The sequence below is a fragment of the Monodon monoceros genome, unplaced genomic scaffold (genome assembly GCF_005190385.1).
Source record: "Monodon monoceros isolate NGI ecotype Baffin Bay Population unplaced genomic scaffold, NGI_Narwhal_1 Super_Scaffold_1, whole genome shotgun sequence".
Classification (NCBI taxonomy): domain Eukaryota; kingdom Metazoa; phylum Chordata; class Mammalia; order Artiodactyla; family Monodontidae; genus Monodon; species Monodon monoceros.
This window is the reverse complement of record NW_021703765.1, coordinates 56,090,541-56,118,024: the sequence shown is the minus strand read 5'-3', so window position 1 is coordinate 56,118,024 and position 27,484 is coordinate 56,090,541.

Below are 27,484 nucleotides of genomic sequence, written 5' to 3'. Positions count from 1 at the left end.
CTCTCTATTGCCTTTAATATAAATAAAAAATCCTTAGCTTGACTTTCAGTGGACTTCACATCATGGTATTAAAATACTTTCAAATTGTATTTCCAATTATTCTCCTAAATACACCTCTCTTTTCACTGTCTTGAACCAGTCCAGGCCCAATCTTAATTTCAGATCTTCCCTCACTTCCTTGCTCTAGCTTCTCAAATTGGGCATAAATTACAAGGCTTGGCTCACAACCCACCTTCTTCTGTTTTTTTTTTTAATTTAATTTAATTTTTTTAAATTAATTTTTATTGGAATATAGTTGGTTTACAATGTTGTGTTAGTTTCTGCTGTACAGCAAAGTGAATCAGATATATATATATATATATATATTCTTTTTTAGATTCTTTTCCCATATAGATCATTGCAGAGTAATGAGTAGAGTTCCCTGTGCTATACAGTAGGTTTTTACTAGTTATCTATTTTATATATAGTAGTGTATATATGTCATTCCCAATCACCCAATTTATCCACCTTCTTCTGTTACCACTATAGCCCACTGACACCCCCTCTGAATTAGGAGCACTTGCTCTTGGGATCACTTACTTTTCCCCTCATCCTATGATAGAGCCTCTAGATATTCTTCCACTGAATTTAAAAAATTTCTTTAAATTTTTTTGTTTTTGCTTAACACTCCAATGATAGTTATCTTTTAAATTTGTTTTTGTTCCTGCCAAGATGTGATGAATTAGGTTATTGTTAATTAAGTCATTCAATATGAATATTAGTCTGTAGGGCTTCCCTGGTGGCGCAGTGGTTGAGAGTCTGCCTGCCGATGCAGGGGACACGGGTTCGTGCCCCGGTCCGGGAAGATCCCACATGCCCCGGAGCGGCTAGGCCCGTGAGCCATGGCCGCTGAGCCTGCGCGTCCAGAGCCTGTGCTCCGCAACGGGAGAGGCCACAACAGTGAGAGGCCCGCGTACTGAAAAAAAAAAAAAATATATATATATATATATATATATATATATATATATATATGAATATTAGTCTGTATAGACTAGGTCGCTGCAGTGACCAAGTGACCCTCAGATCTCAGTGGCTTAATGGAGCAGAAGCTTCTTTCTTATCTGTGCTACTCACCCAGTACAGGTGTCTGGGGAGCTTCCCCCTCATCATCCCCCGGAGAACCCGTCTGACGGACACTGCACACCTCACAGGTGAGCTCTGTGGTCATCGTAGTGGGGAGTTGAGAGAGCGGGAAACTCACTCTAGGTCTTCAGTTCCTCAGATCAGACGTGACACCCATCACTCCCACTCACAGCCTTTTGAGCAGAGAAACTCCCAAGGCCCTGGCTAACTGCAAAATTTGGGAAAGCATATAGATTTTGAAGCAAAAATTTGTATCATGAATAACTCACAGTCACGCAGATTGGTTGACCTCACCTAGGATGAGGGTCAGACAGTAGTTTCAAGATAGTAGCTGTTTCATACCACCGAGAGATGTCACATCATCTATTTGCAGAATTTAGAATAATTATCTCCTTACTGTGATTTCATTTAAGGTGACAGCTCAATTCAATGCCAAACCATAACAAGCTTATTTTATGCCTTGGAGTTAAGAATCAACAGGTGTTGACGCCTCCGGGAAGATAGCGGAAGAGTAAGACGCGGAGATCACCTTCCTCCCCACAGACACACCAGAAATACATCTACACGTGGAACAACTCCTACAGAACACCTACTGAACGCTGGCAGAAGACCTCAGACCTCCCAAAAGGCAAGAACCCCCCCCACGAACCTGGGTAGGGCAAAAGAAAAAACAGAGACAAAAGAATAGGGACGGGACCTGCACCAGTGGGAGGGAGCTGTGAAGGAGGAAAAGTTTCCACACACTAGGAAGCCCCTTCGCCGCCGGAGACTGCGGGTGGCGAAGGGGGAAGCTTCGGAGCCACGGAGGAGAGCGCAGCTACAGGGGTGCGGAGGGCAAAGCGGAGAGATTCCCGCACAGAGGATCAGAGCCGACGGACACTCACCAGCACGAGAAGCTTGTCTGCTCACCCGCCGGGGCAGGCGGGGCTGGGAGTTGAGGCTTGGGCTTTGGTTGGAGGGCCGGGAGAGGACTGGGGTTGGCGGCGTGAACACACCCTGAAGAGGTTAGTGCACCACGGCTAGCCGGGAGGGAGTCCGGGGAAAAGTCTGGACCTGCCGAAGAGGCAAGAGACATTTTCTTACCTCTTTGTTTCCTGGTGCGCGAGGAGAGGGGATTAAGAGCGCTGCTTAAAGGAGCTCCAGAGACGGGCGCGAGTCGCGGCTAAAAGTGCGGACTCCAGAGACGCGCACGAGACGCTAAGGCTGCTGCTGCCGCCACCAAGAAGCCTGTGTGCGAGCACAGGTCACTATCCACATCCCGCTTCCGGGGAGACTGTGCCGCCCGCCACTGCCAAGGTCCCGGGATCCAGGGTCAACTCCTCCGGGAGAACGCACGGCGCGCCTCAGGCTGGTGCAACGTCACGCCGTCCTCTGGTGCAACGTCATGCCGTCCTCTGCCGCCGCAGGCCCGCCCCGCACTCCGTGCCCCTCCCTCCCCCTGGCCTGAGCGAGCCAGAGCCCCCGAATCAGCGGCTTCTTTAACCCCGTCCTGTCTCAGCGAAGAACAGATGCCCTCTGGTGACCGACACGCAGAGGCGGGGCCAAATCCAAAGCTGAGCCCCTGGGAGCTGTGAGAACAAAGAAGAGAAAGGGAAATCTCTCCCAGCAGCCTCAGAAGCAGCGGATTAAAGCTCCACAATCAACTTGATGTACCCTGCATCTGTGGAATACCTGAATAGACAACAAATCATCCGAAATTAAGGAGGTGGACTTTGAGAGCAAGATTTATGATTTTTTCCCCTTCTCCTCTTTTTGTGACTGTATGTGTATGTTTCTATGTGAGATTTTGCCTGTATAGCTTTGCTTCCACCATTTGTCCTAGGGTTCTATCCGTCCGTTTATTTTGTTGTTGTTTTCTAATTTTTTTTCTTTCTCTTAATAATTATTTTTTTATTTTAATAACTTTATTATATTTTATCTTACTTTATTTTATTTTACTTTATCTCCTTTCTTTTTTTCCTTCCTTCCCTCCTTGCTTCCTTCCTCCCTCCCTTCTTTGTTTCTTTCTTTCTCTCTTTCTACTTCTACTAATTCTTTCTTTCTACTTTTTCTCCCTTTTATTCTGAGCTGTGTGGATGAAAGGCTCTTGGTGCAGCAGCCAGGAGTCAGTGCTGTGCCTCTGAGGAGGGAGAGCCAACTTCAGGACACTGGTCCACAAGAGACCTCCCAGCTCCACTTAATATCAAACGGTGAAAATCTCCTAGAGATCTCCACCTCAACACCAGCACCCAGCTTCACTCAACGACCAGCAAGCTACAGTGCTGGACATCCTATGCCAAACAACTAGCAAGACAGGAACACAACCCCACCCATTAGCAGAGAGGCTGCCTAAAATCATAATAAGTCCACAGACACCCCAAAACACACCACCAGACGTGGACCTGCCCACCAGAAAGACAAGATCCAGCCTCATCCACCAGAACACAGGCACTAGTCCCCTCCACCAGGAAGCCTACACAACCCACTGAACCAACCTTAGCCACTGGGGACAGACACCAAAAACAACGGGAACTACGAACCTGCAGCCTGCAAAAAGGAGACCCCAAACACAGTAAGATAAGCAAAATGAGAAGTTAGAAAAATACACAGCGGATGAAGGAGCAAGATAAAAGCCCTCCAGACCTAACAAATGAAGAGGAAATACACAGTCTACCTGAAAAAGAATTCAGGATAATGATAGTAAAGATGATCCAAAATCTTGGAAATAGAATAGACAAAATGCAAGAAACTTTTAACAAGGACCTAGAAGAACTAAAGATGAAACAAACAATGATGAACAGCACAATAAATGAAATGAAAAATACTCTAGATGGGATCAATAGCACAATAACTGAGGCAGAAGAACGGATAAGTGACCTGGAAGATAAAATAGTGGAAATAACTACTGCAGAGCAGAATAAAGAAAAAAGAATGAAGAGAACTGAGGACAGTCTCAGAGACCTCTGGGACAATATCAATTGCACCAACATTCGAATTACAGGGGTTCCAGAAGAAGAAGAGAAAAAGAAAGGGACTGAGAAAATATTTCAAGAGATTATAGTTGAAAACTTCCCTAATATGGGAAAGGAAATAGTTAATCAAGTCCAGGAAGCACAGAGAGTCCCATACACGATAAATCCAAGGAGAAGTATGCCAAGACACATATTAATCAAACTGGCAAAAATTAAATACAAAGAAAACATATTAAAAGCAGCAAGGGAAAAACAACAAATAACACACAAGGGAATCCCCATAAGGATAACAGCTGATCTTTCAGCAGAAACTCTGCAAGCCAGAAGGGAGTGGCAGGACATATTTAAAGTGATGAAGGAGGAAAACCTGCAACCAAGATTACTCTACCCAGCAAGGATCTCATTCAGATTTGATGGAGAAATTAAAACCTTTACAGACAAGCAAAAGCTGAGAGAGTTCAGCACCACCAAACCATCTTTACAACAAATGCTAAAGGAACTTCTCTAGGCAGGAAACACAAGAGAAGGAAAAGACCTACAATAAAGAACCCAAAACAGTTAAGAAAATGGGAATAGGAACATACATATCGATAATTACCTTAAATGTAAATGGACTAAATGCTCCCACCAAAAGACACAGATTGGCTGAATGGATACAAAAACAAGACCCAGATATTTGCTGTCTACAAGAGACCGCTTCAGACCTAGAGACACATACAGACTGAAAGTGAGGAGATGGAAATAGATATTTCATGCAAATGGAAACCAAAAGAAAGCTGGAGTATCAATTCTCATATCAGACAAAATAGACTTTAAAATAAAGACTGTTAGAAGAGACAAAGAAGGACAGTACATAATGATCAAGGGATCGATCCAAGAAGAAGATATAACAATTGTAAATATGCACCCAACATAGGAGCACCTCAATACATAAGGCAAATACTAATAGCCATAAAAGGAGAAATCGACAGTAACACATTCAGAGTAGGGGACTTTAACACCCCACTTTCACCAATGGACAGATCATCCAAAATGAAAATAAATAAGGAAACACAAGCTTTAAATGATACATTAAACAAGTTGGACTTAATTGATATTTATAGGACATTCCATCCAAAAACAACAGAATACACACTTTTCTCAAGTGCTTGTGGAACATTCTCCAGGATAGATCATATCTTGGGTCACAAATCAAGCCTTGGTAAATTTAAGAAAATTGAAATTGTATCAAGTATCTTTTCTGACCACAACTCTATGAGACTAGATGTCAATTACAGGAGAAGATCTGTAAAAAATACAAACACATGGAGGCTACACAATACACTACTTAATAACGAAGTGATCACTGAAGAAATCAAAGAGGAAATCAAAAGATACCTAGAAACAAATGACAATGGAGACACGACCACCCAAAATCTATGGGATGCAGCAAAAGCAGTTCTAAGAGGGAAGTTTATAGCAATACAATCCTACCTTAAGAAACAGGAAACATCTCGAATAAACAACCTAACCTTATACCTAAAGCAATTAGAGAAAGAAGAACAAAAAAACCCCAAAGTTAGCAGAAGGAAAGAAATCATAAAAATCAGATCAGAAATAAATGAAAAAGAAATGAAGGAAATGATAGCAAAGATCAATAAAACTAAAAGCTGGTTCTTTGAGAAGATAAACCAAATTGATAAACCATTAGCCAGACTCATCAAGAAAAAAAGGGAGAAGACTCAGATCAATAGAATTAGAAATGAAAAAGAAGAAGTAACAACTGACACTGTAGAAATACCAAAGATGATGAGAGATTACTACAAGAAACTCTATGCCAATAAAATGGACAACCTGGAAGAAATGGACAAATTCTTAGAAATGCACAACCTGCCAAGAATGAATCAGAAAGAAACAGAAAATATGAACAGACCAATCACAAGCACTGATATTGAAACTGTGATTAAAATCTTCCAACAAACAAAAGCGCAGGACCAGATGTCTTCACAGGCAAATTCTATCAAACATTTAGAGAAGAGCTAACCCCTATCCTTCTCAAACTCTTCCAAAATATAGCAGAGGGAGGAACACTCCCAAACTCATTCTACGAGGCCACCATCACCCTGATACCAAAACCAGACAAGGATGTCACAAAGAAAGAAAACTACAGGCCAATATCACTGATGAACATAGATACAAAAATCCTCAAGAATATACTAGCAAACAGAATCCAACAGCACATTAAATGGATGATACACCATGATCAAGTGGGGTTTATTCCAGGAATGCAAGGATTTTTCAATATACGCAAATCAATCAACGTGATACACCATATTAACAAATTGAAGGAGAAAAACCATATGATCATCTCAATAGATGGAGAAAAAGCTTTTGACAAAATTCAACACCTATTTATGATAAAAACCCTCCAGAAAGTAGGCAGAGAGGGAACTTACCTGAACATAATAAAGGCCATATATGACAAAGCCACAGCCAACATCGTCCTCATTGGTGAAAACCTGAAAGCATTTCCACTAAGATCAGGAACAAGACAAGGTTGCCCACTCTCACCACTCTTATTCAACATAGTTTTGGAAGTTTTAGCCACAGCAATCAGAGAAGAAAAAGAAATAAAAGGAATCCAAATCAGAAAAGAAGAAGTAAAGCTGTCACTGTTTGTAGATGACATGAGACTATACATAGAGAATCGAAAAGATGCTACCAGAAAACTACTAGAGCTAATCAATGAATTTGGTAAAGTAGCAGGATACAAAATTAATGCACAGAAATCTCTTGCATTCCTATACACTAATGATGAAAAATCTGAAAGTGAAATCAAGAAAACACTCCCATTTACCATTGCAACAAAAAGAATAAAATATCTAGGAATAAACCTACCTATGGAGACAAAAGACCTGTATGCAGAAAATTATAAGACACTGCTGAAAGAAATTAAAGAGGATACAAATAGATGGAGAGATATACCATGTTCTTGGATTGGAAGAATCAACATTGTGAAAATGACTCTACTACCCAAAGCAATCTACAGATTCAGTGCAATCCCTATCAAACTACCACTGGCATTTTTCACAGAACTAGAACAAAAACTTTCACCATTTGTATGGAAACACAAAAGACCCCGAATAGCCAAAGCAATCTTGAGAACGAAAAACGGAGCTGGAGGAATCAGGCTCCCTGACTTCAGACTATACTACAAAGCCACAGTAATCAAGACAGTATGGTACTGGCACAAAAACAGAAAGATCGATCAATGGAACAGGATAGAAAGCCCAGAGATAAACCCATGCACATATGGTCACCTTATCTTTGATAAAGGAGGCAGGAATATACAGTGCAGAAAGGACAGCCTCTTCAATAAGTGGTGCTGGGAAAACTGGACAGGTACATGTAAAAGTATGAGATTAGATCACTCCCTAACACCATACACAAAAATAAGCTCAAAATGGATTAAAGACCTAAATGTAAGGCCAGAAACTATCAAACTCTTAGAGGAAAACAGGCAGAACACTCTATGACATAAATCACAGCAAGATCCTTTTTGACCCACCTCCTAGAGAAATGGAAATAAAAACAAAAATAAACAAATGGGACCTAATGAAACTTCAAAGCTTTTGCACAGCAAAGGAAACCATAAACAAGACCAAAAGACAACCCTCAGAATGGGAGAAAATATTTGCAAACGAAGCAACTGACAAAGGATTAATGTCCAAAATTTGTAAGCAGCTCATGCAGCTCAATAACAAAAAACCAAACAACCCAATCCAAAAATGGGCAGAAGACCTAAATAGACATTTCTCCAAAGAAGATATACAGACTGCCAACAAACACATGAAACAATGCTCAACATCATTAATCATTAGAGAAATGCAAATCAAAACTACAATGAGATATCATCTCACACCAGTCAGAATGGCCATCATCAAAAAATCTAGAAACAATAAATGCTGGTGAGGGTGTGGAGAAAAGGGAACCCTCTTGCACTGCTGGTGGGAATGTAAATTGATACAGCCACTGTGGAGAACAGTATGGAGGTTCCTTAAAAAACTACAAATAGAACTACCATATGACCCAGCAATCCCACTACTGGGCATATACCCTGAGAAAACCATAATTCAAAAGGAGTCATGTACCAAAATGTTCATTGCAGCTCTATTTACAATAGCCCAGAGATGGAAACAACCTAAGTGTCCATCATCGGGTGAATGGATAAAGAAGATGTGGCACATATATACAATGGAATATTACTCAGCCATAAAAAGAAACGAAATTGAGCTATTTGTAATGAGGTGGATCACCTAGAGTCTGTCATACAGAGTGAAGTAAGTCAGAAAGAGCAAGACAAACACCGTATGCTTACACATATATATGGAATTTAAGGGGAAAAAATGTCATGAAGAACCTAGGGGTAAGACAGGAATAAAGACACAGACCTACTAGAGAATGGACTTGAGGATATGGGGAGGGGGAAGGGTAAGCTGTGACAAAGCGAGAGAGAGGCATGGACATATATACACTACCAAACGTAAGGTAGATAGCTAGTGGGAAGCAGCCGCATAACACAGGGAGATCAGCTCGGTGCTTTGTGACCGCCTGGAGTGGTGGGATAGGGAGAGTGGGAGGGAGGGAGACGCAAGAGGGAAGAGATATGGGAACATATGTATATGTATAACTGATTCACTTTGTTATAAAGCAGAAACTAACACACCATTGTAAAACAATTATACTCCAATAAAGATGGGAAAAAAAAAAAAGAATCAACAGGTGCTGATTCTTGTGGACACAAAGCCACTATTTTTAAAACCTATTTGCCAAGTCTTAAAGGATTTTCGTGTATCCCAAGATAGCTATGGAACTCACCTCCCTTTTAAATATGTGGTCGATGCCTGGTTAGAAAGAAATGTCACTTTCTTAGCCTCTCTTACTAGAAATTGGACAAGGAATTCTAACACTTGGTGTGTCACTCAACCTCCACTGAAGGATTTTCAGGTCAGAGTACTCTTCTTGGCTCCCCCGCTGAAGCGACAAGATCTATAATCAGTTAATGAAATGTTTTCATGAATCATGACTTGGGTATTTCACTCAAATGTAACTGAAATAGCATAGCCTATTCTGGCTTGAAAAGATAAAGCTGTGTGCAAACTTATTATGCAGTAAAGAAAAGCGCCATGTTCATTACGTTCAAATCACGCTTGGGAGACTTGCATTGGATAAGTTGGAGTCAGGGTAATGGCTGGGTTACATTTATTTTAATATATAAATTTATTTATTTATTTTTGGCTGTGTTGGGTCTTCATTGCTGCGCGTGGGCTTTCTCTAGTTGTGGTGAGTAGGGGCTACTCTTCAATGCGGTGCACGGGCTTCTCATTGTGGTGGCTTCTCTTGTTGTGGAGCATAGGCTCTAGGTGTGGGCTTCACTAGTTGTGGCGAGTGGGCTCAGTAGTGGTGGCTCGCGGGCTTAGTTGCTCCGCGGCATATGAGATCTTCCTAGACCAGGGCTCAAACCCGTTGGCAGGCAGATTCTTAACCACTGCGCCACCAGGGAAGCCCCTGGGTTACTTTTAAAGATGTGGATCTGTGGGACAGAAGGAGGCTTCTGGGAGGAGCTGCCCAAATCCTAATAGCTGTTCATTACTCTGTATCAAACAATATTCTTATTGTCTTTTAAAGCCAGATTTTCTAATTGCAACTTTCAAAAGACTTTTTTCTCATCACGTGAAATAAGATTTTTACCAGAAACTTTGTAATCTGCGTGTGTGGCAGATCCCTGCAGTATCAGCATTCCTTTTCTTCCTCCCTCCCTTCTCTTTTCCTCCCCTCTCTCTTTCTTTTTTTTTGCCTTGGGTACAGAGTGTTGACTTAAGCGTTTATTAAGCCTTACTGTTCATGGACATTATCATTGGCCCATATAAGGCTGTACTGTCATTTGCTAGTGAGTGAGTGAGTAAGTTTGGTTGTTTTCATATTTAGTCTCTTTTATCAGCATCTTTCACTACCCTTCCTGTCATACTGTTACAGACAAATATTTAAACGTAATATGCATCTTTGTATTTGCATGCCTTCTTGCAAAATGCATTTTTTTTTTTTAGGTATCTTTAGCTAATGTAAATAGTATTTTTTTTTTTTTTGCGGTACGAGGGCCTCTCACTGTTGTGGGCCCTCCCGTTGCGGAGCACAGGCTCCAGACGCACAGGCTCAGCGGCCATGGCTCACGGGCCCAGCCGCTCCGCGGCACGTAGGATACTCCTGGACCGGGGCACGAATCCGCGTCCCCCGCGTTGGCAGGCGGACTCTCAACCGCTGCGCCACCAGGGAAGCCCGTAAATAGTATTTTAAATCTCATTCTACCATGGTTCTTAGGTTCGTGCAGGCTGATATGTGAACTTCCACGGGGTCTAGTTTTTGCACAGTAGAGCACAGTATGCGCCTGCCACGGGTCACCTTCCCAGTGAAGGGAACTAGGTCACCTCCAACCTCCTGCCACCATAGACAGTGCTTCGCTGAACATCCTCAGACATGGACCCTGATGGGTACACATCCTAATTTCCATGACATTTGCACCAGAATGAAAAGTAGGGCTTCACCATGTGCTTTTGCTCTCTGAAGTGGTATCTGGCACTGCACTGTGAACATGCATGCTGAGGGAGCCATCATCTTAGTACCATTTGATCTTGCCTCCTAGCCTCAGTTGGCTTGACTAGGGTCAATATTGAATTGATGCTGGGCCAGTGAGTTCAATGCCAGGGTGTTAGGACTCGGTTAAGGAAGGATTGATTTGGAGGAAGAAGGAATTTCAGTGCATTAAGTCAGAGCAATGAGACAGAAGCCCAGCTACCTGGAGAGAACCCTCTTGCTGAAGATCCAGAGGAAGCTGAAGAGTGATGGATGTGAGGGCACCCAGGGCTCAGTGGATTGCTAGCTTCAGGGCTGCAGATGGGCCGTCCCCGCCTAGAAGCCCCCTGAGCCTCAGCGGTTGGTGCCGAACCGTGTGGTGAGCAATGAACCAGTTTCAGCAAAACATCATCATCTCTCGCATTAAATTAATGATGTTAATTTTAATGTTATTGCTTTTGTAGTTCTGCTGGTAATTAATTTGTAAATTTGTTTTGGTTTTATAACTGTAAATGAGCCACAATCTTAAGGCGTTTATACCTAATTTTATGTTTCTTTATATTTGACTAGCAATGTGGTAAAAAAAAAATTTTTTTTTAATCGACCCAGAGGGTGTCCCTCTGTTTCTTCAAAGTGTCTGTGTTTTCCAACTCAGGCTGGGGAAGTGTCTCCAACTGCAGTCTGATCTCACGGAGTTGGCTCTTGGGCCCAGCTGTAGGGTCACACAGTTATCCCGGCTTGATGTCCTCTTAATAGGTTGCATTCTTGAGGACGTTTTTCTTCTCAATTCTGTCATCTAATGGATAGCAGATTTGGAAAGGATACCACAAAGTCAATGTTCTTAGTTGCCTGCAACAAAATCAACTCTGGCTGATGCAAGCAGAGAAGTAATTGATTGTAAAGATTTGGGGTGGCTCAGAGTTTCACTGGGAAGGCCACAGAAGAACCATGGGCCAAGGCATAGAAAGGGCGGGCTGAGCTGCAGGAAAGATGCCTTCACAAACCAGTCTACGAAACCCCACTGGGAGGACGTGGCTGCCCCTTGTGCCTGGATGCACAGCTTCTCCAGCCTCTGGCCCTGGACCGGGGACATGGCCCTACGGTGGGTGTGCCAGTGCGGCCCAGAAACCTGGAACTAACAATGCAGCCCATCTCCTGCCACCAGCAGGGGTTGCCCCCAGTCACTGCTCTGAGCCCCCATCCTCTGGTTCAGAGCTGGGGGGTGTGAGGCCGAGCGGCTGGTCCTAGCTCGCCTCGCCACCCCCCAGCAGCATGGAAGGCCGGAAACACAGGCGTCTGGTTCTTTCAGGATCGGGTGTCGAAGGCGAGCCCTGCTCCCAAGCAGGGCTTGTTCTGTAAGCAATTCTCCAAACACAAGAAGGAGGTTTACAGGCCCAGCAGGGGGGGAAAAAAAGACAAATATACACTCTCCATGCATTTTATATCTTTATCCAAGTAATTGTCAAAAACGTAGGCTAAGGCCGGGATGAGGATGGCTAGGCTTGGCAAGAGGCTGTCCCCCTGCCATCCGGCCCATATTGATGACCAGCTGGACTATTCCACCGGTGAGACCAGGCAGCATCTGATGTTCAGCCCCTCTCTCTGCCTCATCCACAAATCATATTTTCCCCCAAATCCACATCCTTGAGGGGAGGGGGAGGGAGGAGTTGGGAGGAGAGCGTGTTATCTCTTGTTTCCTTTGTGTTCTTTCATCTGGCTGGATGCATTTCCAGAACCATGTAAATCAATGGCTTTTTTCATTACTGCAATAAAATTTGCCTTTGTACCTGACTCCCCAGGGAGCTGGACCGGGAAGCAGAGCTTCTGCAATTCACACTTCACCACACTGAGCTCAAGGTCTTTGTTAAGACTCTGTTTGATCATTTTGCTTTTGATCTGCCCGTTTGCTTGGAAGGAGCCGTCCGGGTCTGCTGAGGGCCCTTGGATGGCAAACCCTCGAGAAGACCCTCTTAGGCCCCCTAGTTCTTGTTTACATTGGCTCATCATCCCATGCCTTGCTCTACGGCAAACCTGCCGGACTTGACAAAGCACGAACGCACGGAAAGTCCAGGGCCTGTTTGTCAACACACTTGTCTTTAAACAGCCAGTGTAGGGTGAGGGTGGGAGGTGGGGGCTGATGAGGGGATGGGAAATCATATCAGCAAGCCCAGGTGCCCAGTAGCTGGTCAATGAGAGCCAAGTTTTGTTTGCCTTTGGACCAGAGCGAAAGAAAGAGGGGGAGACGAGGGAACGCTATTTTCCTTCACGTTCAAGAGAGAATGTAAAGTAACACATATAAAGGGAACCCAAGTGTGTTAATCAAATAAATGTATCTAAACAAGCTATATACATATTTACAAACAAGAATAGGTCAATGAGATTTATAAACAGCGATTGTAATCTTAAACTGAAATCCAGGCAGTCACTTACTTTCACATGGAATGAGTAATGAAAGCCAACGTCTAAATATGGTGAGGGGGATCCCAAGAGAGCTGAAAAATATCATAAAAATGCTTGAATTATAGCTCCTCTGGGGCTGCTTACCCAGTAATCCTGCAGGCTGGCCAGAGTCTTCATAGGGTAGGAAGCAGCTGCCAGGACCCAGGGTTTGGGCAAGCCCAGCTGGGCATCCTCCCTCATCAAGGAGGTGGTCCCATCCTGTTAACCACATCCCCTGGGGCAGAGGTACAGGGTTGGGCAGCCTGCAGAGCGTCAGTCTTCAAGCTGAGATGCTTTTGTTCCAGATAAGGGGAAACATCTGATCCACCCTCCCTCCACTCCAGCCACTTCTGCTCAACCTGGAAAGGAGGATGCGTCCACCTATGTTCATTCTACGGATAACTAAGGCATCTTCTTTTTTTTCTTTTGCAACTTCACAGTTACGTATCCTTTTTTTAGCACTACAAATTTTTTATTTATTTAAAAAATTTTTATTGAAGTATAGTTGATTTATAATATCGTGTAAGTTTCAGGTATGCAGCACAGCAATTCATACATATATTTCTTTTTTTTTCAGATTCTTTTCCCTTATAGGTTATTACAATATATTGAGTAGAGTTCCCTGTGCTCTACAGTAGGTCCTTGTTGGTTATCTATTTTATACATAGTAGTGTGTATGTTACTAAGGCATCTTTAAGTTGAAGTGACCACAAACCATACAAAGATGCCCAGCCAGTTGTTAGTATTTAATTATTTGTGAATGTTAGCATGTTGGTCTCAAATAGGATGTCTTACTTATTCTGTCTAGAATCTGTATCTGGATGAGGCCTTTCACTGTGGATGGAGCTGTGAGTGGACAATGCCTGGCCATTTAAGCTGGATATCAAGGCAGCTCAGTGTCTGTTTGTTGCAGTCATAATCAAAGGTACTTTGGTAAGAAAGACTTTGATCCGTCCTTGTTTAATAGAATTGGAAGCAGAGAGACAGGAGACCTGAGCCTCTTGGGGTCACAATGATCTGGTGTCAGAATATTCTGATAATTAGAATGATGATTATTAAACACACTACAGGCAAATTAGCCATGTGTAAGTGAAAACAAATTTGTCCTCTCTTCAGAGAGAAGCAAAATGAAAAATTTCACCATTAGCTGATAAGAAGCCAGGTCAGAATTCTCTCTCCCAGATATTGGGGAAGCCATCTGTCCTGGGTCCCCCTGTCCATGCCTGTTGTTCCAAGGACATGGTCCCTCTCATCCTCTCTGGGCAGTGGAGAAGGAGCTTGGGAGCGCTCTCGAAGCGAGGGTTGCTGAGATCTGGGTCCCTCTCCCTGGGTTTTCTCTCAGCTCCACCATTAACTTGCAGCCAGGTCCCCTCCCCTCTGCAGAGGACTTTCGGGGTCCTGGCCAAGCTATCTCAGTTTGGGGTCCCATCCATTGCTGCGTGGCTGTGGACTCTGGAAAAGTTACTTTCAAGTTTCCTCCACTGTGTAATGAGGACAGAAACAGTATCTACCCCACAGTTTGTTAATAAGAGAATCCATCAGGAATGAGGGTCACAGTGCCTGGCACATAGTAAATTCCCAATAAACAGCGTTTATTATTACTTAAATAATCCTCCTTTATTGTGCCTTTTGCTTGACAAAATGATTGAGAAGACATAGATATACTAATGATCATATATTTGTGTGATACATATGGAAGGAAGAGACTCTCAGATGTTTAGTGAAAAGAACACTCAGTGTTGTTTTTTATGCTTCAGTATAAGGCTGAATACCATTTCTTCTTGAAAACAATCCCTGTTACATGATTACTACAGAGCACATGTTCATGTTGGAACCCTACAGTTGTGTTTGTTTAGGAGATTCTTTTGGGGCTCTGTACTGTAAGGACGCACAAATCCAGTGATGTCCAGATAATCCTTATATACTATATCTGGGTACACTCTAGTCTGGATTTTCAAATTTGATTCCAAAACATTTATTTTTCCTTTTTCATGAAGTCTGATACCATGACAATACAACTCCAAGTGGAAAGTTATTTAGTTTTCTATGACACTTTTTTATTTGAAAAATATGCTTTTAAAAGTATACTTTTGACAGTGATCAAAACAAACAAACAAAAAAGGATGGAAGTGTTTTGAGAGATGAGATGCTTTTACTTTTACTAATTTATTCTTCCATCAAGAGGTGTTTTTCGATTATAGAGTCATGCTTAACGTGGGAGGAGTGAGAACTCTGTTAATATGACAGTTTTGGAAACTTCCAACTTTTTTTTTTTTTTTAACAACAGCAATGAAGCCTCCTGCTTAAAAACAGTTATGTATTTTCATTTTTCAGTCTTTAGAACATCTGAGTTTCTTACTTCAGGCCCCCTAATGTCTTTTAGTCTTTTATTATACTCCAGAAATACATGTCTACCAAATTTCCAAATCCAAGGTCAAGTCTGGTTAGAAGATGTCTTTCTAAGGATATCTTCCCAGTAGATGGATTCTCTTAGCACGGATTTTGGTTATGCATTTTCATGATGTGTTTAAAGATTCGGGGGTTCTGAACATATGTTTCCCTCAATTCATAAAATAATTTATTCCAATTCATTCCCAAAAATATTCTGATGGCTTCCCAATAGCTTTTATTAGAGATACAATTAGGAAGGAAAATGTAGACCATAAGATTCAGTCTAACTGCTTCTAATGGGATTGCTCTGAGCCTCCTTGCTGTGAAAACAAAGAGGAAAATTAGATTAGTTACAATATTCACATTGTTTTGAAACCTAAATGCCCACTATTTGCTTATGTGGAACACATTTTGTCCTGGTCCTGAGACTTGAGAGAAATTTTCCAGTTGGGCCTCATAAAGAGAATACTATGTAATATAATTTTTCAAATGTTCCCCAAAATGAACACAGTACTGAATTGTATGTGATTGTCCTTACATAAGTAGAAAGCATGATGCAATACTAACATTCAATAAAAGCGATTCTATAAAATGCCACAGCAGAGACAAGTAACCTGGGACCCTTGGGTCATGTGAGGTCTGCCCTTCTTCCATTACAAACCAAAATCTAATTCCACGAAGCCCTCACAGGTAAGGAGGTGACCTGCCCCGATCCATAGCAGGTTGGTGACAGAGCCAGAACAAGATTGGGATTTCTTCCACTCAGGCTGACCCAGCGGGACTCCTCACCCAGAATCAACAGCTGGGAGAAATATGATGCTTTCTAGAGCAGAGCTGCCCAAGAGAACTTTCTGCAATGGCTGAGATCTTCCACACTCTCTGCTGTCCAATATGGTAGCCGCTGGCCACGTGTGACTGTTGTGTATGTGAGATAGTGAAACTGAAGAACTGAGTTTTAAACTTTTTTTACATTTAATAGCTTGAAATTTGAAAAACCACAGTGGCTAGCGGCTGCTTTATGTCTACAGCGCCCTGAGGGGGGCACCCTGCTGACTCTGGACCTCCCCCACCCCGTTTTGCTGGCATGCTTCCATCAGCCAGGTCTGGCCAAGAGAGGAAGTTGTAAAACTTGTGTTTGTCTGGAGGGTGGCTCTGAGCACGACATGGTCAGGGGCTCCCTCAGGGATGATGGGGACAACAAAGGCTGGGGCACGTGTGTAGGGTTCCCCAACTGCCCCACAAGCCTACGACGGTCATAGGTCCTTGGGCACTTATGGCCCTCAAAGCCTTTAAGAACGGCTGCTGCCTGAGGTACCCACCTGATGGCCCTGGCTGCGGGGAGGTGATGTGGAGATGAGTCTGGGATTGAAGGCCTGACGGGAGCCAGGCTGCATCCAGAGTGGTGGCTCTGGGGACAAGTTCAGGGTCGGCTGTGTATTTATCCCTTCTCCCTTCTCAGGCAGGAGGTGTGGAGTTCCCCAACTGAGCAACCAGAGTGCTGTGAGTAACGATGTCTTACCTCATTTTAGTTATGCTGCTTATAATAGAATTCATAAGCTTAAATTAAAAAAAAGTTTTTTAAAGAATGCAACAGTAAGAAGTAATAAGATGCAAACCTCATTTCACAATACAGATCCAGTTAAGGAAAGCAAAACTAAGCCCAATTCCATTGTGGCTTACTCAACAAAATGTGTTTAAAGGATGACAATACAACAAAGTGTTCCTCCATGTTCTGGTAATTTCTGAAATTTTACCCCCAGAAGGATACTCTCTGATGATATAGAAATAATGAGAACAGTAGTAGATATTGTATTCATTATTTGAAAATATATAATTCTAAAATAAAAAAGAACAGTGCTTGTAATATTTTCTTTTCAAAAATATTTTCCTTATGCAGAAAAAATTACTTGCTCAGAAGCAGACCAGTGTAATATACTTCAAATGAAAAGCTTTTTATACACTGGCTTAAACCAAGGATTTCCCTAAATATGTTATGTGATTTTTCATAAAGAACATAAATATGAAGGTAAATGAAAAACCATTATTCTCCCTTTTGCACTAATATATGGCCTTAGCTATGGAAAGTGATGTCAGGTTCAAGTCTAATTAGTTCTATTTCATTCTTGCTATTTTTCTATTCTCTTTATTGTTTTGTTGTCTGAGCTTCCAACCATTTCTTAAAAGATGCAATATTTCTTTATCAAGTAGCAACAGAAACAGAGGCAAATAATTCCTTGCAAATTAAATGAAGCCAGTCCTCAGAGCAGAGGGAAACAAATCATTGCTCTGTTCTGACAGCGAGAGTGTGGGGTAAGTGAAGACATGTTTAAATAAGGGATAAGTCTCAAATGCAGGTCTTTCTGATTCCAAGTCCATGATTTCATTCTCACATGGGAAATAGAATTTTAGGGCATGAGATTCCTCACAGAGTCCAAACAGGTTGAATCTATTTTCATTCCCTCCCACTCTCACCTTTCTGAGTAAGAACGTTAAAGGTTTATCACAGATTGTTAAGACCCCTTCCTCTTCTTTCATTTTTTTTAATTGAAATATAATTGACATATAACATTGTGTCAGTTTAAGGTATAAACCGTGTTGATTTGATACATTTGTGTGTTGCAAAACAATTAGCACTATAGCTAGCACCTCTGTCATATCGCATAATTATCATTTATTTTGTGTGGTGGGAACAATTAAGAGCTAGTCTCTTAGCCGCTTTGAAGTTTATACTACAGTGTTGTTGACTATAATCATGATGTTGTGCATTAGCTCTCCAGGGCTTATTTATCTACTAGTTCCAAGTGAGCACCCCAAAACACCTCCCCAACACCCCACATCCCCCACCAGCCTCTGGTAACCACCATTCTACTTATTTCTTAATTGGTCTCAAGTTTCAAAGTATGTCAACTTTATCCATGACACTCAGAATATTAAAGATTGTATTCATGAGGTCCTTTATTCGTATTATCTTTTCCAGAAGGAAGGTCCTGATACTTTTTGTATTGATTGTGGGAGGGGACTCTGCTTTCTGACATTTGCTAGAACTGTAGGAAAAGCAGAAAAATAGAGATTTGGAAACTACTTTGGCAGGATGGAGTTCTCAGCTTTATGAGGAGGCCAGTGGGCACTGTTGACCCAGCAGTTTGTAGGTGCCAGGTTAATGTTTATAATGCCATGTAGTATAAGGCCTGGGTTGCTACTGTGCCTGGGTTGAAATCCTGGTTCTACCCCTGTGTACTGTGGGGAGTAGCTTAACTTGGTCCACGTTGGATTTCTCATGTATAAAACGGGGCCGTCTAGCTCCTAAATGGGGGTGTGAGGTTTTCATTGGGCAGGAGGTGAAAAGCCCTGGCCCAGGGGGATCCATCACTCAATAAATGACAGCCTTGTGGTCTGGGACTGAAGTGGCATTGTGACAGCTCTCGGGGAGCAGAGACAGCGCACAGCCAAGCGCAGCCTGTCCTTCCTATGAGTGGTTCTCAGCGGACTTGTGCAAGAAGAGATGGCTGGGCGGTGCTAACTCCTCTGGGTTCTTGCCTGGTCCAGACAGTCTGCTGCATCTATATCCAAAGGAAAACTTCGCTTCTTACATAAGATTGGTGGCCTGCTCTGTCCCGCTGAATGTTGCATGGCCCGCTATGGTCTGGCACTGATGACCCAGGGGACATGCTCCCCCTGCCCCCTTTATATATTTTCTTCTTCTGCCTGGATCCCCATTGGATTCCTTTTATGAAATTGGAAATTTCAAAATGTGTCCTGGAAATTTACCAAAATGTTTCCTGGTGTTGATCATTCACATCCCTTTTCCTCAGGAAATGGATTTCTTGAATTCATTCACTCAACAAATATATATGGAGCTCCTACCACATGCTGGCACTCTTCTGGGTGTGTGGATGTGTCGTGAACAAGAAGGAGAGAAGCCTCGCCTCTCGGGGGATGATGTTCTCAAGGAGTCAGATGATCAATTACCAGAATATAAAGAGTAAGTTACATGGTGTTTTGAAAGGTGACCATTGCTCAGAGAGGGGGAAGGCCTTATAGGATGGAGCTAGGTCACAATGTTAAATAGGTTGGTTCAGAGGGCCTGACTGGGAGGTGACATTTGAAGGAGGTGAAGGTGAGAGGCACGTGGTTGTCCTGGAGGATGAGGGGCCTGGCACAGGGAGCCGGAGAACTCAGGGGAAGCAGCAAGAATGCCCATGTGGTGTGGCTGCACAGAAGGCAAGGGGAGGGAAAGAGGGGAGGGGCAGGGGAGGGGGAGGGGAGGGGAGGGGAGGGGGAGGGGAGGAGGGAAAGAGGGAAGGGGAGGCAAGGAGGGTGGAGGGAGGGGAGGAGAGAGGAGGGAGCAGAGAAGGGAGAGGGAGACCCAAGGATCTAATACTGTCAAATCAAATATGAGTCCTAGTATATTGGCTTGAAGAATGAAATGAATATAGGACCACTAATGAGATGCAGAAGATCAGGAGATGGATGTGTCTGGCCGTGGGAGGAGATTGTACAGTCAGGATATACTGTTGGAGATGCATAGTAGACATCCAAGCCAAGATGTCAAGATGACGGATATGGATGAAGAACTCAAGCCACCAGCTGGGGCTCAGGAAAGAGAGACCCAGGCCCTGAAAACAGAGGTGGGAAAGTCAAACGGGCTGAGGTCCAGGAGTCAGATGGGCTGACGCAGCCTGTCAAAGTCCAATATCCAAGTATAAGAGTGGAAGCACAGGGACAACCTTGGGTGTTGGAACCAGAGCACCCTGGCAGGAGTATGGATAGTGTGTAGCCCCCAGAGATCAACCTATGTCTTTTTAGATTTGGACTTGTCCAGGGAAGATGGCCTTGCCCGCCATGGGAGCAGGTGACAGCCGTGGCCTGGAAGGGAAGCCACGGCTGAGGCGAGTCCAGGGTTCCATGGAAGACCACTCTGGTGGTCTGGGCGTCTCCCCAGCCCACATCCAAATCCTCCATCCTGCCCAGGAGGGAGGGTATTTTTGCATTTGTGAGAAACAGTAAAAGGATACGGATGTGAGTAAGAAGAGCAAACATGTTGGTAAGTATGATTAAAGGTGGTTAAATAGAAAATGTTGGAAGCCGGATTATTCTGTTAAAAGCTTGCAATGTTTATATACACTGCCACAGTCTTATGGTTGTTTTCCAAATACTGTGCTTTGACCAGTGTAGATCTAAGAATGAACCATAAGTTGTACTTCTTAAAGTATAAAAGGAGGGGCGGTAGGTAGGATCTGTTGACAATTGCACAAATGTAATGACTTACTGACAAGTTCTTGGCTCCTGTGGGCACCCGTGCTGCCTTGCAGAAGCTTTTCAAGATTTTAAATTGACCTTAGAGGAAACCAAATTAAGAGAACTTAAAAAAAGAAAGAAATGCTGCCTACAATTTATATCCACTGCAGCTTCTTTTACCAGGCACACCCTACCCCCAACAAAGCCTGGAGTAGGTGCGTATCCTCCAGGGAGGTGTTCGCTGGGGCCCATTGTACGGCTTTTGGCTTATAGGAGACCCTTTGCTCCTTTCTGCCACTCAGGCATTTCTGTGACTTTAAATAATACCAGTAATTATAGTCTATGTCTAGACAGCAACTCTCCCCCTTTGTGTGATGATAGCTATGAAAGCCTTTGACTCACAGGCTCACAATTCCTAAGGAAATAAGGGGAAATATTGGTTGCCAAGCAGAGGTTCTTGTGACCTGGTTGGGGATGGGTGGCAGCTCGTCTCCCTGACCTGACCGCTGTGTTGGGACCTGGATGCTCTGTACCAATGATACAGGGGCAGCCCCTTCGCCCCGGGCACTGCTTTGCATCTTCTTTGCCTCCCTTTGCTGTATTTTATTAAATCTAAGATGCCATCAGTTGTAGAATGTGCCATTATTTAGCGCAGCATTAATTCAAAAAGTTGCTGCTAGTTGTAACTGCAAAACACTATCAAGGTGTTTTGTGCTATCACAGATATGAACGTGTGGAAATGGGAAGAAGCAGAGAAGCATCTTAGCGGAAAATGGAACTTAAGCTAGTCTGTGGAACTGCCTGGAAGAAAATGGGCAGGAACCTTAGCACAGCCTGGGCTTTCAAAGACAAAAATTAAAATGGCAGGAAAAGCCATAGGATCCCCAAGAAAGAACCTATGGGGTGGCATGAGGGAGGCTGGTGAAGAGCCCAAGAGACCGAGGGTCAGTGCAAGGGCCCAGGGCCATGAGAGTCCCTGTGCACTTGAGGAGGATGGCCCTATGTGACCGGGAGGGCTGCGGACACGACCTCAGTGACATCGGTCTCTCTCTGTGATGAGGAAGACAGGCTTGCATGGCTGTGAAGGGTGGGCACTGGACCACACATCTGGGCTGGTGGAACGGCCTGCAGTCAGATGGCAGCAGGGGCTTTGGGGGCCCGGGGTGGGGGGGGGGGAGTGGGAAGGGGGGAAGCAGTCTTCTGGATGAGCTGAAAGTGGGTGCTACCTGTACAGGTGTACGAGGCCCCCAGAAGGTAAATAATTGCCCTGGTCACGCTGCCTGCACCCCAGAGGGTTACGCCATCTACCACAGGGGCTGCAGTAAAATGGATCCGTAGGTGCCTGGCTCCCAGGAGGCTCTGGACAGAGGGTGGCAGTGACCCACTGCCCAGTGCTGTCCCCACCCCACCGGGGGCCAGTCCCTTCTTTTGACTGATGGTAGAGTTTGAAGGAAATTGGAGCTATGACTCCGTTGACACTGAGTATCAGAAGAGCTTCCTCTCGATTATCTATAATGAATCAAAGGTGTCCCTGATTTATTGCCTGCAGTTTAAATTCCATTTACACGACCAAAAATTAAGCCATGTGAAGCTGTTCACAATCACAGGCTCTTTTGTAAGGGGAAAAATTTATTGATTTCCTAATCCTGCCTGGTATTTCCAATTTTTCTGATTGTAGCTACTTTGTCCATAGAAAAAGCAGCTTTGAGAGACAGGTCTTTCCTTCTTCTGCTGGAAGATGGCACTCTGCTTTGTCTTTAGAAAAGATCTTCCTGGGGGCTGTTTTGTGAAATGAAGCCAGGTAGCAGCTAGACTGGCAGCCCAGATATTGGTGGAGAATTAACCTGTTAAAATACAGCCCAGTTATTAGACATACCCGCTTGTTTCCGTCTTTTGTCTTTACACCATTCCAAATTTTGACTGAATCAGGAAACATGAAAGGGAGAAGAGTGATAATGAAGATGCTGTAAACGAGAGTCTCTCCTATCCACTGCTGAACATTTTGAAACTCTTTTTTTCTTTAAACTAAATCCTTAAAAAGTATCAGTCATTTTTATTCTGGGTGTACATTCTGCCCCATGTGTGAGAACAAAACAAAATAATACAAACACATAGAAAGCGTATCACACTTAACTCGACTGTAGTGTTTTTTATTTGGATTGTTTTGACAACACACAAAGGACTATTTCCGGGACATTAAAAACATATAACAGACTATGTTGCTATGATTACACCTTCAAAGTCACGAAGGGATGATTTCAGTTTGATTTCTGTGAACTTAAGAACTTAAAATTTTTACCAGCTTCTAGGTATTCATCCTTATAAGTCAAACATCATTCACTCTTTCCATAATCCTACCAGTGTATTGGGTTATAATTTTTTTTAATGGAGGTATAATTGACCTAGAATGAAACTTTTTAACTCTGGCTGCAAACTGTGCATCACTCACACCTGAGCCCATGCCTCCAGCCACCTGATGGAGCTCATCCTTGAGTGTTCATTTGCAAGCTCCGAGTGAGAGCCCCAGTTACTAAGTGGGCACCCCGACCCCGTAATGTGCCCTGGGCTACAGAGTGAACTGCGCTCAGCGGTGGTACCATGGGATGTGAATGACTCTGCTTTCCCCAGCTAGAAATGTTGTGCTTTACCAACTGCCTAGAGAAAACCACATTTACTCAATCACACGTCTTTCATCTGACAAAATATGTATCATCAATTCCATCTAATTGCTTATTCATCTTTTTTTTTTTTTTTTTTTTGTGGTACGCGGGCCTCTCACTGTTGTGGCCTCTCCCGTTGCGGAGCACAGGCTCCGGACGCGCAGGCTCAGTGGCCATGGCTCACGGGCCCAGCCGCTCCACGGCATGTGGGATCTTCCCGGACTGGGGCACGAACCCGTGCCCCCTGCATCGGCAGGTGGACTCTCAACCACTGCGCCACCAAGGAAGCCCCCATCATTTTTGAATTTGAAAAATTTTAAACAATGCTAGAAATGACACGGTTCTCCAACACATTTATTGTTATTTATAGAAAAAAGAAACAAATTGACATATGCCACAGTAATGGAAATCATCATGACCGCAACGCTTTAGGAAATACGTGTTTTGGGTTTTTGTTTTTGCTTCGTTTTCAAACCCTTTGTGCAAAATGCAAGTTCCTGCTCTATTTCCTGGAGTCCGGGACACGGAATTCCTTAGCACGGCTTCCCCAGGAGTGTGGAGACAGCCATCATCCAAACAAAATATAAAATAATAAGGACTTCAGATCAAAAAAGACTGATGGGCCAGGCGGGTTGGGTGGTAAAGATGACAAACTTTAAGGCACTAACAGGGGGCAAAGAGCCCTGGAGAGCCCCACCTACCCACCCAAAGACGCCTGCAAAAGTCACATGTCCCAGCCTTTGCTTCTTACCCCAAGTCACAAACATTATTCTGCATTGCAAGGCTGACAAACAAGTGGGCTCCAGAAAAGAAGGCTTCCTACTGCAATCTGGCTTTTGCTTCCTCTTTCTCCCAAGCCACAGAACAGGAAAGGAAATGTTTCAGCAAACTGCCTCCCGGGGAACAGCTCTCCCCTCCTTCCCTCCCAAGCACAGTCCCCAGAGCATCACTTAGTTTTGTCGCATGTTTGGAGAAAATGTGTTGTTTCCATGTGTGTACCTTTCCACATAGGCTGCAGATGAGACCCGAGATGTCTCTGAACACAGATATTCTTTCGAAGGAGACAGAGAAACAAGACATGTGCAGATTTGGGAGAGCACCCCCTTTTGCCCCCGTGGACGACTGATTACCTGTTTGCCACTGAAATCCGTACAGAGCGTTTCTCGTTGTAGAACCAGCAGCTGACATGATGCTGGTGTTTGCAGAGCCAACTATCAAGAAGAGAGTGAAGAAATGGGCTATCCCATTGGACAGAAGAGGTGGTCCCGCTTGTCTTTTCTTTTTCTTGGCATGAGTGTACACATTTTATAAGCAGTGGGAAAATCCCACTAGAAGCCCTCTCCGTGAGGTTTTAGATATTCTGCATAAGGTTGTGTCTGGGACTTTTCATACCATTTTCTGTAGCTGAATCCAGTCTGTGTTGTCTTTCAATCCATTCTGAGTACAAGTCCAAACTGACTTTGCAAAGAGCTAACGTTCACTCCTGCGCGGTGCTCTAAAACTTGGATTTCTTCCTCTCGTTTCTAAAACACGGTTTGAGTGTCTTTGTCAGAGCTTTAGTATTTGGTATCTGGCTGGAGTAAAATGAGATGGCATCATGCTGGCTAGAGTTCAGCTTTTCACATTTTAGAAAAAGTCTTAAGAAGGAGGGCAGCTGGAATAGACAGGCATCTACACCCAGGTTGGCCATCAAAGGGACAGAGGGAGCCAGCGGTGGGAGGCCTGCCTTAGAAGAACACCAGGGATCCACACAATGATTGGCAGGGGCTAGGAGAGAGAAAAGCTTTCTTGTGGTGACCATTCCAGAACTTTCCATTGGTGCATAAAGGGACCAGAGAAGCTGATCTCTGACAATGACATTGCTACATCAAACCCAGCTTTGAGAGACTGTTTAAAATGGGTCTCTGCTGCTCCTTGCTGCCCTGATTTCCAGGCAGTGAGGTGGAAAATGGCTCCAGCCCAGCGCCTAGCCTGCAGGGCTAGACCAGAATGCACAATGGATGCCTAGGGTCTTAGTAAGGCGAACTGTGCCCAAGTGATCAACACCAGTGAAACGCCAGGCGACAACAGTGACCCAGAGCAAGGAGTTCTATCAGCGCCACGGCTGCTGCAGGATGTCACCTGTTGCCTGTCCATGAAAGGGCAGGCGGATGAGCTGGCAGCTTTCGGAAGGCTAATGAGGACCAAAACCTCCCTGCAGCTGTGCAAAGGATGTCTCTCCCCGGCCCAGGGCTGTCACGCTGAGGAAGGGCACAGAGGCTGCAGGCTGATGCCACAGGGAACTTACAGCTCCTGCACACATCTGAGGAGAGTCAGGTGAGGCAGGAACAAACGGCCCATGAACAGAAGGATGCTGATGAAGGGGGGAAGTCGTCCCCACCTCCTCAGTGGGGATCACAGAGAACAGTTGCTTCCTTAACAATAGATAAGGACATTTTCACTTATGTGCTCAAGAAGAGGTTGGACAATTCTTGGCAAGCAACTCGATATTAAAGAAATAGTGGATTTGAATATCAATGGTTTTAAAAGGTAAAATTAGCTGACCCCCTAGAAAAGAATTGAGACGAAGTAGGAAGATGCCTACCTATTTAGAGAATTTGCTGGAAAAGATTTCAGAGGGTTATTGTTGTGTTTTTGTTTCCAGTAATAACAGCTCTATCAGAAGCAATGAAACTATGAATAGAAATAATAATATGTAGTAATCCCGTCACAAGGAGAGTTTTGAAATCTCATAGTCCCGTTTTTTCTGATCCAATTTTAGATTTCCCTACAAAAGAGAAATAACAAGGATTGTGGCAAAAACCCTTTTTCTCTCCTCTTTGAAAAACATTTACTCCATAATTATAATTTTTGATTCCATACTAATGAAGTGAGATGGATGCAGGGATATTTGAAATTCACAGCTAATTCGTAAATATTATCTAGCCAAGAATTTCAGCCTCTCCCCAAGCAGACCTCTCCATATAGAACATTGAACTAAGCTAACCTGTTTTGGGCTCGGATGCTTCAGCTTTGCTGTGCCTGATGTTGGGTGAACTGACACAGAGGAGAATTCAGCAGAGTCCTGGTGATCTTGTTTCAGCTGGAGGCAGGCTCATTTAGGGACTATTCTGGGTGTCAGGAGACTTTGGTGGGCGTTACTAGAAGCTGAATCCTAGGGCTAGTCATTAAGAAATCTGGGAGGGTGGAGCTGTAATTAAGTCTGAAGAGGTTAGCAAAATTCTAATTCAATTCTAGTAAATACCTATTTCCAAAGGAGGTTGTAATCATACAGTCCCCTCGCCCTGAATTAGTCCAGGACCAGGTAGCAGACAGCTAGGGACCACCCCTATAGCCCCTGGGCTGCCAAAATTGTTCAAACTGTCCAATCCTAAGTCTACTCAGTGTGCCTACCCCGCCTCGCCATTCCTTCCCAAGGAAACCCCAGTACAGGCTCTGGGCCATGCTCTCTCCAGTCCTCTTCTGTCTCTGGATGGGTCCTGGTGCTTCCCCATGTGGCCCTGATGGCTTGGTGTGCATCCTTTTCTAAGGACCTGTGAGTATAAACTTCTTCGTGACACTCATTTCCACGTCTGCCATCTTACTATATGTGACTAAAGCAAAGCCCAGGGACTTCCCTGGTGGCGCGGTGGTTAAGAATCCACCTGCCAATGCAGGGGACACTGGTTCGAGCTCTGGTCCAGAAAGATTCCACGTGCTGTGGAGCAACAAAGCCCGTGCACCACAACTACTGAGCCCACGTGCCACAACTACTGAAGCCCGCACCTAGAACCTGTGCTCCGCAACGAGAGAAGCCACCGCAATGAGAAGCCCGCGCACCGCAATGAAAAGTAGCCCCCGCTCGCCACAACTAGAGAAAGCCCGCGCATAGCAACAGAGACCCAACACAGCCAAAAATAAATAAATAAATTTATAAAAACTAAAAATAAAACAAAGCCCAGTACATTTTTAACATACAGGGTTCCTAGTCACATGAGACGGGTTGGAGGAGCCTGATTTTCCTGTTCCCAAACTGTGCCTTGGGCTAGGTATGCAGACTCGATCTGCAGCTCCTGTCACGCACGGGTGGGGGGG